Source organism: Agelaius phoeniceus, chromosome 6 (genome assembly GCF_051311805.1).
Source record: "Agelaius phoeniceus isolate bAgePho1 chromosome 6, bAgePho1.hap1, whole genome shotgun sequence".
NCBI lineage: Eukaryota > Metazoa > Chordata > Aves > Passeriformes > Icteridae > Agelaius > Agelaius phoeniceus.
In genome coordinates, this window is record NC_135270.1 from 2,464,005 (window position 1) to 2,476,758 (window position 12,754).

The window sequence follows — 12,754 nt, forward strand, 5'->3', positions numbered from 1 at the left end:
TGCCTCCTAAGCATACTGAATTCCTAGTTTTAGCCCCCTAAGGATAAGCCTGCTGGAAAAAGACTGTAAATCACAAAGATGCTGCAAGGCGGCACATTACAACTCTTAGATACCATTTTTTACTCTGTGGGATGAATAATACTGCAATCCTTCTTTATTGCACAGTTCACAGGATTTACTGACTGTGGAAAAGCTCAAGACATAAAACTAAGGAAGCCACTCAAAAAACCACCTGCATATTGATCGAGTTTTATTTTGAATATTATGAATACAGATTCCAGTTGAAGAAAGTGGTCTGATTTAACTGATGTACTCAGAGTTGCTTGGAGTAGTTCAAAACCTGTTTACAAAATATTCAGTAGACCAAATTCCAATTATTAGATGTAGTTCTCTAAGAGACAGAGATCAAATTAGTTAGAAATAAATGCAAACATTAACGTTTTGGTTAAAATTAGGCCACCTAAATCTCTATGTCAGCTAGTCTGGCACTTCACTCAACAGCCATCAGAATTTGATATTTACCACTGTCCTAGGTAACCTCAAATCTTATTGTAGTCCATATATAACTGTGCCCAAACTTGTTACTGCCTGTTTAAGAGCCTGTAGCAGAGAAACAGAACAGAGGAGCAGGATGTGCCCTGGGCTTCTTAAGCTTGGAGGAGCACTCAGAGACACCTCTCTCTCCTCTTGGATTGCCTCTTGGCTGCGTCTTGTATCTGTCTGCTTCTTGCCTCTTGGCTTTGCTGTAGAGCAGAGGCAGCACAGGTGGAGGGTCCCCTTTTGAGTTTTCTTTTGTTTCCTATAGCTGTCCACCATCTTTACTGCTGATTTAGCTTAAAGTAACAGTCTTTCTAGACAGCTGTTATTTTTTCACTTGTATCTCCTTGCATTCATTTCTCCCTATTGGTAGAAAGGGATTGGTTAAAGCTATAAGGGGACACAACTCATTTTAGAGTGTCCACTTCTTAAAATTGTCCTAAACAATGACAAGTTTATTGCCCAACCAAAGGGCCATGAGAGAGAAAGTGTAAAAATAACAATTTTGTCCAAAACCTTTGTATATTGTGTACAGATCTCACTGGTCACCATTCTGCTCAGTCTGATCATGAGCATGCAGCACTGAATCCTGGATGCTTGTCTGTATAGGTTGGGCAATTTGCCCACAAGACGAATCTTTTTTGGATCAGGGGCACAAATCAAGATTGCTTTGTTGATATACTCTGTGGTACCAGCTTATATCAAGACAACACCAGAGACAGTGAATATTATTTGGAATGTGTATTCATTGCTGTTTGCCTGTCCTGATCTCAGCTGCTACTTCCAGGGCTTTAGCAAAAATTTCACTCAATCTCTTGGGGGAACAGTAGGGAATGATCTTTCCCAGCCATTCACCTCCTTCTCCCCTTCAGGTCTGACACATCATCTTTTGAAAATGTTCATTCCCTCAAAATATTGAAGATACCATGTTTTTCTGATCATTCTGCTATGTCTCCTCTGTACAGTCTGCAACACATTCAGAATTAGGGCTGAGATTTCCAGAAAGGTTGCCCAGAGATCTGCCCCAGTGATGGGAAATTTCTCACATCTGGGCAGTTCCTCATGCCCACCATGGGATGTGGGTTCATACTCTGCCTGTTTTGAGGAGCAGAATTCCTGTGTAGAGATAACACTCTCCCAGACATGCTTGAGCCTTCTGCTGGGGCAGAGAGAAATGATACAAGCACAGCCTGGAGGTAAAAACTGCCCTGCCCTCCCCTCCCTGCTGCCCCTAGGTTGAGCTAAGCCTGATGGAGCCACCTGGCATTGTTAGAGAGGTAAGGAAATAAATCTGCATTTCAACTGGGGGTTGTTAGAGATGTAATGAAATAAACCTGCTCTTTGCATTTCAGCTGAGGCTTGGTAGTTACCCTGGTTACCTGAATGTGTTGATTCACATTTATCTGATAAATCCTCCAATTCTTCTCACAATGTTTATCACAAGACAGTGACACCCTTGGAAACTTTTTCTTCTCTTTTTTTTAAACCAAGTCATGTCCTTTCAGCCACAACCTGGCAGCATAAATACTATTTTTAGACCTATTCTATGCAAAGCATCAACAAAATAGATGTCATATTTTAAGTTCTTTGAAACTCATACACACAACTAATTCATACCAGAGGGCTTGGCCTGGTATATTTTGAAATGTTAGCTTATTTAAGTAATTATAGCAGGAAAATAAATTGCAGGAGACAAAAAATAGCCCTCTTCATCACTGCAAGTAATTTGGGTGAAGGAAATCCTCCTAAAGACTATCTAGAAACAGTAGACAATTTTGATATATGGTGTCTGCAAAGTTTTCTTCAGCCTCCATACCAAAGGATAACTAAGTTGAATCACTACTAAGGGGAGAGGGTATAGGGGAAGGACCATTTATTAAATAAATTGGTTTTTAAAAATTTTCATTAATCAAGGCTTGCTCTTTAATCAGATCATAAAAGGAGCTGGTATGCATATGAAGTTCCAGCACAGTTCATTACTCAACAGAACCTTGCCAAATCAGTACCTCCATTTTCTTATTTTCTTGGTTTTTTTTTTTTCATCGATAAAAAAAGTATCTATCACCAGCTTTAAAAGACTCTTTTATTGTATATATTCCCCAAGCTGGGACTTTTCCTTAATACTGTTTTCTTACCCATCTATCATCAAAATGCAGATTTTAGAGATAAAAGGACTTGAAGTCCATTATAACAGAGGTAGAAAATAACATGACTGAAGAAGACTTCATATATAGGCTTAATTTTACACAATTTTTTTATTATTATGCAACAGCATTTTTAACACTTCTGCAGTGACTTTGCTGAGAAGAAAGTTGAGATACTCTTCATAAAGTGTAAGGAAATTACTAATATGATTGACATCTGAATCAGCAAAACTCAATTTACTATATTGATCAGGCCTCAAAGTAATTAAGCCTCACAAAAATGCTTTCAAAATTAAATGGTAGAGGTGGGTTTTCTATTTGCCAATGAAGGCCCCAGCCTTTCTGAAAAATTTTGGAAGGATAGAAACAATGCATTACACAAATAATACCCTACACTCTTACAGTTTAAAATACATCAATGTTAGCAACCTCTGGGTGGACCAGTTCTTTTTGCATTGATGAGATATTTACATGCCAATATCACAGATTTTGGCCACTGTTGAAGACGTTTCTTCTTTTTCGTTACTCAGCTCTTCGAGTGTGTACCATTATGTTTGAATATCAAACATAACGTATAACTCTGCAAAATTATGGTCATCCTCCCAGTTCTTCTGTTTCTGTTCAGACACATACCATGCTTCATTTCAGATGAGTTAAGTTGCACCAATCAGCTTCAGTAATAAATAGAGTGAGGCAACAAACTTTACATTTGAATGAATGCTTATTCATTACCCAAGCGTGGCTTTACTGTTCACTTCAGCTGGGGTTTCCTCATTTAAAAAACTGGCAAATGTTTTCCTGCCTGCTTTCTTTCATTGGAGTCTCTGGTGCTGCCAGCTGGAAGCTCTAAGGAGATGATAAAGTGGGAAATGGCCATGTGAGGGCTGTGAGTGATATGGTGTGACAGCTCCTTGGAATGGGAGCCCATGGCACTCTGGCAATGCTGGCGGTCTGTGGAGCTCAAACTGTTTCAGACTGCAGAATGGATCAACTGTTTGACAGACATTAGCATGGCTCAGGGGCAGTAGTTCCCCACACAATGTTGTGTGAAGAAAACTGAAGCTAGAAGCTCAGTTGCCAGAATTAAAAAAAAAATATCAGAAAACAGAGATGGGATAAATCTTTTTACATAAAAAATAATGTCCAAAATAACATGACACAAATCAAAGCGTTTTTATGCATCTGTGCAGGGAAGACTGAAATATTAAAAACTGTGACCTTTCATCTGTTCTTAGGGAAAGAGATACTGCACAATGAACACCTTCTCCTCCTGATGGACACCCGAACATTTGTTAGCTGCACACTTATTCACATGATTTACACAGCACCTGAACCATATCAAAAGTCTTCACAGCAATCTCCTTCATAGCATATATGCATCTGTGATTTTGCAGATGAAATATTGCATTTTATGTTGTGGTTCTTCACTGATTAAAACACCAATCTGGATGTTCCAGCCAGGAAGCAAAAGGAAGGATAGAGTCAGAAAAAGGCATAAGGGAAGGAAAAGAAGACAGATGAAAAAAAAATAAAGAGAGGCAAAACAGCAAAGGAAGAAAAAACCAAATTCATTCAGAACATGGAAAAAAAATAATTTTTAGTGCAACTGATAATAATAAAAAAACCCCCAAAGCTATTTACTAATCTTCATCAGGTAAAGTCCTCCAAATATATTTAGCAATTATTAAAGACTACCAAAGTGAAGTAAGGTAGCCTTTAGGAAAGCCTCAGTTGTAATGGCAAGGTCTGCTTTGTTTCTGTTATTCCAAAGATATTGAGAGATTCATCCTAGCTCAATGCAGACACCAATTTATAAACACCTGAGGGACATTCTAAACCCTCCCTGTGATTGCTACAGGCAATGAAGCCTCTATAGAGGATAACCCATTTCACACACACTGGACAGACTGACTCAAGGAAAGAGCTTTTATTTTCTAGAGTCTCAAGTTCCTTGTCAAGTCCAATTGACTCTGGATGACTCGTACAGAGTTCTCTGCATTTCTGGAGTCACAAGTTTAAACTTCAACAATTTTTTTAAAAAGCAGTTCAGCACCAGCAATGCAGAATCCTGTGTTCTCACTAGATTTGGTTTTTCAACACTAGGTCAGATTTCATTCACTGAAGAGCAGTCTTTTTATTACTTCACAAAATAATAAGCAAGAAGCGCCAACATTGACCAGAGTGTTTAATCAAAGCTTGACACTGTTCTTCTTGCTAAAGCTAACATGGGTATGGACACATATTTTATTTTTATATATACACATAGATAAAACATTCACACCTTGTGATCTGAATGGGTGGGAACACACAGCTTGGTTAATTTGCTGATTATGATTAACATGCTAATGATGCACATTACACAAGACTGCCTATTGAAACAGTTTGAAGTGCTTGACAATGCCATGAGACTGCTCTGTTACCACTATCAAAAAACTTACCATGAAGGACCACCCATTTTAATACGATTTCCTTAATATTCTGTGGGTAAAGGTTTTGCCTGGCTATAGCTTACATTTCCAATTTTGCAATGAATTCAGAGGTCTCTTGCTAAAAACCAGAAAGTGACACCTCCTTTCCTCTCCCACCCACACACTCAAAAAGCCAAATATGTTTCCTCTGTGAGTACCCTAAGCAAATAGAGTTATAAGACTCTGTGTTGCAGCAACACTCATCAACTCTGGATCCAATCAGTAATTCCAGATTGTCTGAAAGATCTATAGAGACTTCTAATTCCATATACAGCAGTATATATACTGTATATGAATAATATATATATAATGTATATATACACAATACATATATATATATATAATACATATATATATATATACACACACACACTCAGTATATATATTGAAATTTCACAAGAGAAGTTTTGGAAGCTCTTGAGTGCAAACAAATAATTGATAATGTTTTCCCCCCTAAATGTCTTATCAAAGCATGGATAGACTTATTTAGATGAAGCTGCATCTTCTCCAGAGACAAAACAATGAAGATTTTTTTCAAATTTATCATATTTTATCACTAGTTTTATTAGCAAATTTATATATTGTCACTTGTAGGGAACAATTTAAAATTGAAGTATTTTACATTTTCTTTCACAGATAACTTACAAAATCTTCTCCACAGAAAAGAATATAAGATTAATTAGATGGCTTCATTCCTAACTACTGCTGGTGAGTGTATCTAAATCCTTTGATAAGTCCTCTCGACCAGAGGTAGTAATGCAGTGCTTTTAAAGCTAATGCTTCAAGCTTTATTGCACTTTTCCACAGACAGTCAGGAAAAACAAAAGACCTGGAAGGCTGTTATGAACACCTTCAGACCACCAGGATCTCTCCCAAGCCAGAGCAGTTCTAATTCAGTTCCTAAAGAACAAGAAGGGTGAAAACCAATGGCCTGTCCCAGCTTCAGCAGGAAGCCTGTAACATGTTCCAAAAACCTTCCATGTTTCCTCTGTTCCTACTATTTCCTCTTTCTTCAGGCAGCCAATTACCTTGTGGAACATTTTTACCCTTCCCTAAATTGTAAATACATTTTCCACCTCTCTGAATTTCTACTTCATTCTTATTCAACCTTTCCTATTCCGTATTCAACACACACTCATACTCCCACTTGGTTATTCATCTTCAGCTGCCCTATTTCTCTCTCAAATGCGCCGCATTTCCTTTACTTCCCTGGAGAGATTTCTGTTCTCCAGCTGCCCAAACTAAGGGCCCACCAGGTCTGGCATAGCTACAGCAATAACACCTTTGGCACAACTACTGAGTTAGAAAAAAATCCTAACTGCTTCTCTATGAAATATGAAAGCCAAGTGAGGGTGAAAGTGTTCCCTCCTGCTCAGAGACAGAGGGGACCCTGCAGAACCTCCTCCCAATTACCACGGTGACACTCCCTCCAGGGAGCAGAAAAATAAAAATGATCAAGGAAAGGACAAAGGTTCCCTTAGCTGTGCTGTGCACAGCTCTGGATTAGTCACACAAGCTTTAGCTCTGCAATCTATCCAGGTTCAGAAATTCTAATTTCTAAAGTGCTTCTTTTGGCACAACCTGTGGTTTATTCACTACTATTATTCACTCTGAGGAAATTTATGACTGGTTCTGGCATTCACTCTTGTTTGCCTTTGCGAGCATTGAAACAGAATTCATTTAATTTCTTAGCACTGCAATTTATTTTGTTAGTAAATTAGTACTGCTATTGAACAGATGCTTAGCTGTATCCATTACTGACCTTTGTTGCTCATAAGTTTCTTATTTTTACTCTATCCCTTTCTGAAATCTTCCTGTCATCTTTGACCTTTGCTTTCTGCATTTTTATTCTCCCTTCAAGTCTTCTGAGCCTTCAATATTATTAAATACTCTTTACTTGCTCTTTTTTGCCATACATTTGATTTTTTGATGTTTGTTTTAGATGCATGCTCACACATATAATTTATTACTTGCTCAGCCCATCTAGAAACCCCAGAGTATGGCCATATACTGATCAAGAGTAAAGGGCAAAATATGTTTCAATCATAACTTAAATTTGATTCTGGTCAGGGACTTTTTACATTCAATAATTCTGTTGTATTCCAACACAGCACAACTCCAGGCTATTTTAGTGCCTTGAACTGGAGTTAAAAAGAAGAAACATTCCAGTTTGATATGTAAGTTGAAATTCAATGACAAACTGAGAATTATGGTATTATGCAAAGTAAAAATACAATTATACAGTTACCATAGCCAGACTGCTCCTGAGCTGTGTAGATCTGTAGCAACAGCGACCAACCTTTACAATGTATAGTTCTTCTCTCATTCACTGGTAAATGTTTGTCTTGTGTAATTTGAATGCATTTCTGTCATAAAAAACATAATTTGCAAAACTAATTTCTTTGATGGTTATTCCTTCTTTCCATACCAATGTTTCTTTATGTCTGCTAGATCTTCTCCACAATGAAATTCAGAGATAAATCTGCTGTCAGCATCTCTTTTATTGACACATACTTCTCTCGGTGCTGACTGCACATGTTAGTTCCACTGCTGGGTTTTTTATTATTTTTCAATTTAGGCCATGTTATATTCAGAACTTGTCTTGCATACAAATCACTGAATAGCTATATATGGAATAAATTGTAAGCATCAGAATTTTTCCAATATCAACTGTAAGAACACGGAAAGGCCTCAAAATTATTACAGAACCTCAGGTTCCAACTGTAATCCATGAGGATACACAGGATCAGACTTCCCATCCCTCACTCTTTTTCTTAGAGGGTTTTCACCACCACCCTTGCCCATGTTTTAGAAATAATAGGAAAAGATAATAAATTATAAACCCCATACCCAGAGGATGGGGCGTGTGAACAGTGACTGATGCCAAAGCTTTCATAGTTATTTTCATCAAGAGATGTTAACTGGATTCTTCTCACTAGCTATAGAAAATGACTATAAATAGGAAGGAAATGACTATAAAAAATGACTATAAATAGGAAGGACCTGGAATTGGGAAGAAAATGGCAAATACAGTCTTGATTCACAAAGCCTGCAGAGCAATTAAGTTTTACTCACCTGCTGCAGATACAGTAGGTAAGCATCAGAATTCAGAGCCAGGAGATGCATGCTTGGATTTTTCTACACCCTCAATTTCAGTAAAACAAGTTCAATGAATGCCATTGAACTTGTGGGACCTTGTGTACATTTCTTTAAATGATGAATGTTACCTATTAATGAGGAAACTATTTTGAGCAGTGGTTACACATATGCTCTATGTTTGTGTATCTGGTAAATTGTATCTGCATCTGACATATTACAGAATTAATTGTACACTATCATAATTACCACCTTGCTGAATTTATTCCAACACCTGAAATGTATAGTTATATTAAATGAAAGTGTTCTCTTTGGCTAAATATGCAGCACTGCTGAGACTGAGAACCACAGTAAGCTAGCAATATCATTCATAAATGTGCAAACTTATAGTAGAATTTACTTACAGATGTAAAAATGAAATGCATTTTAAAAAATCAAGAATTTACCAGAGGAAGCACTTAGGTGATGCTCATTTCCAGCTTCTCTTTAAGTAATGCATTCTATCAGCTGTTTAATGTTATTTATAATTGGAATCACAGAATCATTAAGGTTGGAAAAGACCTTTAGGGTCATCAAATTCCCCAAATGGATTTCTTGTTTCTCAGGAAGGCTTTTTAAAAGAAAAAATAAATAATTTTCTTCTAGTTAAAACCACCCATTTCTTTATCTTCCATTAGTTTTTGTCACATAGCATGTACTAATCTAAAGGCCCTCTTCCCTGATGCTATCTTGGCAATTCATTAAGTTCTGTCCAATTAGAAAACTCTCAGTATGGTTACACAGAAAGTATACAAAGGAGTCCACGAATCCTTCACAAGACCTCTAAATAAACGTGCTGAATTTACAAAAAAAAAAAAAAGAACACAGTAAAGAACACAGTAAAAAGATTTACACAAATGATGTGCAAGTCAGGAGACAGCAACTGAGGCAAGTCCTGGGGTGAGGGTTAGAGCTGATCAGAAGCCCCAAGAAGCCTTGTCAGATCTGGCAGCCCTCAGCAGCCAAGCAGATGAGGTGGGGGTGACGTTGGGAGCATCCAAGGGAGATTTGAATGGCTCTAGGGAGTGCAAGTGATCTGGAGCACATGGCAAGGCAGTGCACACAGGCAGGAATCTCCTCTGACCATCCAGAGCAGCCAAAGAGGCAGCAAACAGACTCAGGAGCTGGCAAGGAAGAGCCCACAGAGATCACTGCAGCCCCAGACTTATCACCATCCCAGTGTAAGTTTTTTAGCTATGGTACTGACGTGCCAAATAGAGATTTGCCCCTAGAATTGAATCCTCTGTAGCTGTGGGAGTCACTGAACTGCCTGTGTCAGAGGCCTTCAGACAGTTGCTCTCCTCCTGCTGCAAGGAGAGAATTCATGCAGCCAAAGCCCAATTGGACTTGAAGCTGGGCAGAACCATAGGGGACAACAAAAAGAGTTTTTCAAATGTAAAATTAAATAATGATAGGCAGAGTAAAAGTAATATCATCCTGTTACTGGGGGAGGATGGGGAGGAACTCACCTCAAAAACTGGAAGAGGTGATTAATGCATTCTTTGCCTCTGTCTTCAGCATGGACAGAGTGCCCTGAGCTGAAGGACCATGAGATCATTCTCATGTGAGAATGATCAACTCCAGTCAACCCTGAGATTCTGTAGGATCTGCTGCTGCAGCTGGATCCCTGCAGAGCTATAGAGCCTGAAAGGATTCATCCAAGAATCTTTGGAAGAGTGGGCTGCTGTCCCTGCTAGATCTCTCGATGGTTTTTGAGTGGTCTGGGGAATCTGGAGTGATCCCAGCTGACTGGAAGGTGATATATCCATATATTGTCCAGATTTTCAAGAAGGACAAGAAGGAGGACCCCAGAAACAGACCTGTTGGTGTCACTTCAGTGCCAGGTAAAGCCATGGAGAAGATCATCCTGGGAGTGTGGTGTGCTGGCTCCATGGTCACAGAAAGAAGCAGATAGGAATTTGTCTGCTGTTGTAAAGAAGCAGCTGCTCACCTTGACCACCTCTGGGTTTGCCTCCTGGATTTCAAGAAATTGGACTGACTTAAGCCCCCTAAGGGAACCTGAGATAAGATAATGGTGATTCTCTTGTCCAGTCATCTCAGGTCTAAGGAGAAGTAAACAAGGCTGAGGGAGAAGAACGTATCCACAAGAAAGCCAGACCCAGGAGCTCTCCTGAAAATCAGCTCTGGCTGGGTTCAGGGTGGAGGAGCCCATAATTAACAAAAATATAAAACATTAAAAGCATAATTCCTGCCCCTCCCCTTTTCCCCATTAGTTAAGGATGATTTCAGAGAATCAGTTAACAACTTACTGAGTGTGGAATAACTCTTTCACTCCAGCAATAGAAGGGATGGAGACTGGGGATAGGAGTAGAAACACTTCTGCTTCTCTGCAGAACAGAAAGGGCCATTCCACAGAACAGCTCTTAGAAGGGGAACACAGCAGAGAAAAAAGAATTTTAGGCTCTTGTCTATATAGTCAGCAGCAGCAGCAAACCCTGATGCACATTTCTGCTCTCAGAAGAGAGTTCAGGTGTTCAGTTCCACCCATTAAAAAAAAAGTTCCTTCATACTAAATCTATAAAAAGGTAGAGTGTTCATTGTTTCAGTATTTGACATCAAACCTGATCTAACATCTCTTACATAGCTCATATATTCTCCAATCCAAATGTATGCTCGATGGAAATGGCCTTTAATAGCTTTCACAACAAATTTTAAAAACCCCCAAGTACCACCATCCTCCCTTTCCCCTCCCCTCCCCACCATCCATTCAAATAACCAAAACACCATGCAAAAGACATTTTAAAAAGCATACCATGCTTTGCAAACGAGGAGGAGGAAAATGGTGAAACTCTACTTGTGGTGTTTTGTGACTCCATTTCACCCTGTCACTCTTCACTCTAAACCTGTTTCTTATCTTAGGCAAGCCTGTTCTGCAAGTACAGCATTTCTCAAAATACTTTGACACTTCCAACTCTTCCTTTTCCCTTGCAAATAGTTATTTGGATTTTTCTGTGATATTTTAAATTGCATACCCTTTAGGTATAAAATCCTAGCTTCTTATTCTGATCTATGAAGAGATACTGGAGTGTTCAAGTTTCTTAAGGGGAAAAAAATTGCCTTTCAGTCAGATTTGCCTGTGATTTCTGCACTTTCCCCATAGACAGAGCAGCAATGCATATACAAAAGTGCAATTTAGATGATCGTATCAGTGGCTGCAAATGACATTTAAATTGCATCTGTTAACCCAGTTTTCATCTAGGTACAAAACCATTTCCTTTTGTATAATAATGAAAAGGGACTCCATTGCTATGGAATTAGTGCAATCTCTTGACAATAAGAACTGTCACATTTATATTCCAATTTGTTTTGGAACTGGCCATGGATACAGATTCACTCCTAAGTTTAACGATGATGTGAAAATAGTTTGTAAATTACTAAGACATACTGACTGGAGCAGATCATTACATGATTTTTTTTTTAAGTAATGCTTGGGAAAATCCTCTTTTTTGCCTTAACCTGCAGGTTATGGCTATAGAGCAATTAAAGAAAGTAGTTATGGCAGTTCTGCTAAACTACTTCAGAGATTTACTACTTCTAGACAATTTTGACTAATATGACCAAGCTCACAAAGTTGTATTAACACAGCTGAGAAGACAAAACACAGATTAGAAGAACGAGAATTCACCATTAAAGGACAAGATGGAATCATGACCGTTATAATTGAAATTTTTATGGTTTTGAATTCTTTTATAACCAGCTCAGTCTTTTACTGCTGAACACAATTACTAAGCTTGAATGTTCATGTCAAGTTCCTCCTGAAGGGATGCACAGCACTCTGGGATACTGGCCACTCCTCCAATCTTTGTGTTATCAGCAAACTTGCTGAAGGGGCACTCTACCCCTTCATCAGTCATTGATGAATATGCTGAACAATACTGGAACCAGTACTGAACTTCAGAGAACACCACCAGGAACAGGCCTCCAACCAGCCCCTGTGCCACTGATCACCCCCTCTGGGCTCTGCTGCTCAGCCATCTCCCAATCCACCTCACTGCCCACCCATCCAGTCCACACTTCCTGAGCTTGCCTGTGAGGATGCCGTGACAGACAGTGTCCAAAGCCTTGCTCAAACTGAGGTTGACATCCACTGCTCTCCCCTCATCCATCCAGGCAGTTGTTTAAGCACAGAAGCAATCACAGGATGGCCAAGCATGATTTACCTTTGGTGAATCCATGCTGACTACTCCTGATCCTCCTGTCTTCCATGTGGATAGAGATGGCTTCCAGAATGAGGCACTCCTTCACCTTTCCAGGGACTGAGGTGAAGGTGACTGGCTGGTGGCTCCCTGGGTCCTCCTTCTGGCCCTTTTTGAAGACTGGGGTGACATTTCCAGTCCCCAGTCACCTCTCCTGATTACCATGACCTTTCAGAGATGGTCATAGCCTACCTATGGTATCTACCAGCTCTCTCAGCACTCATGAATTCATCTTGTCAGGGCCCGTGGACTT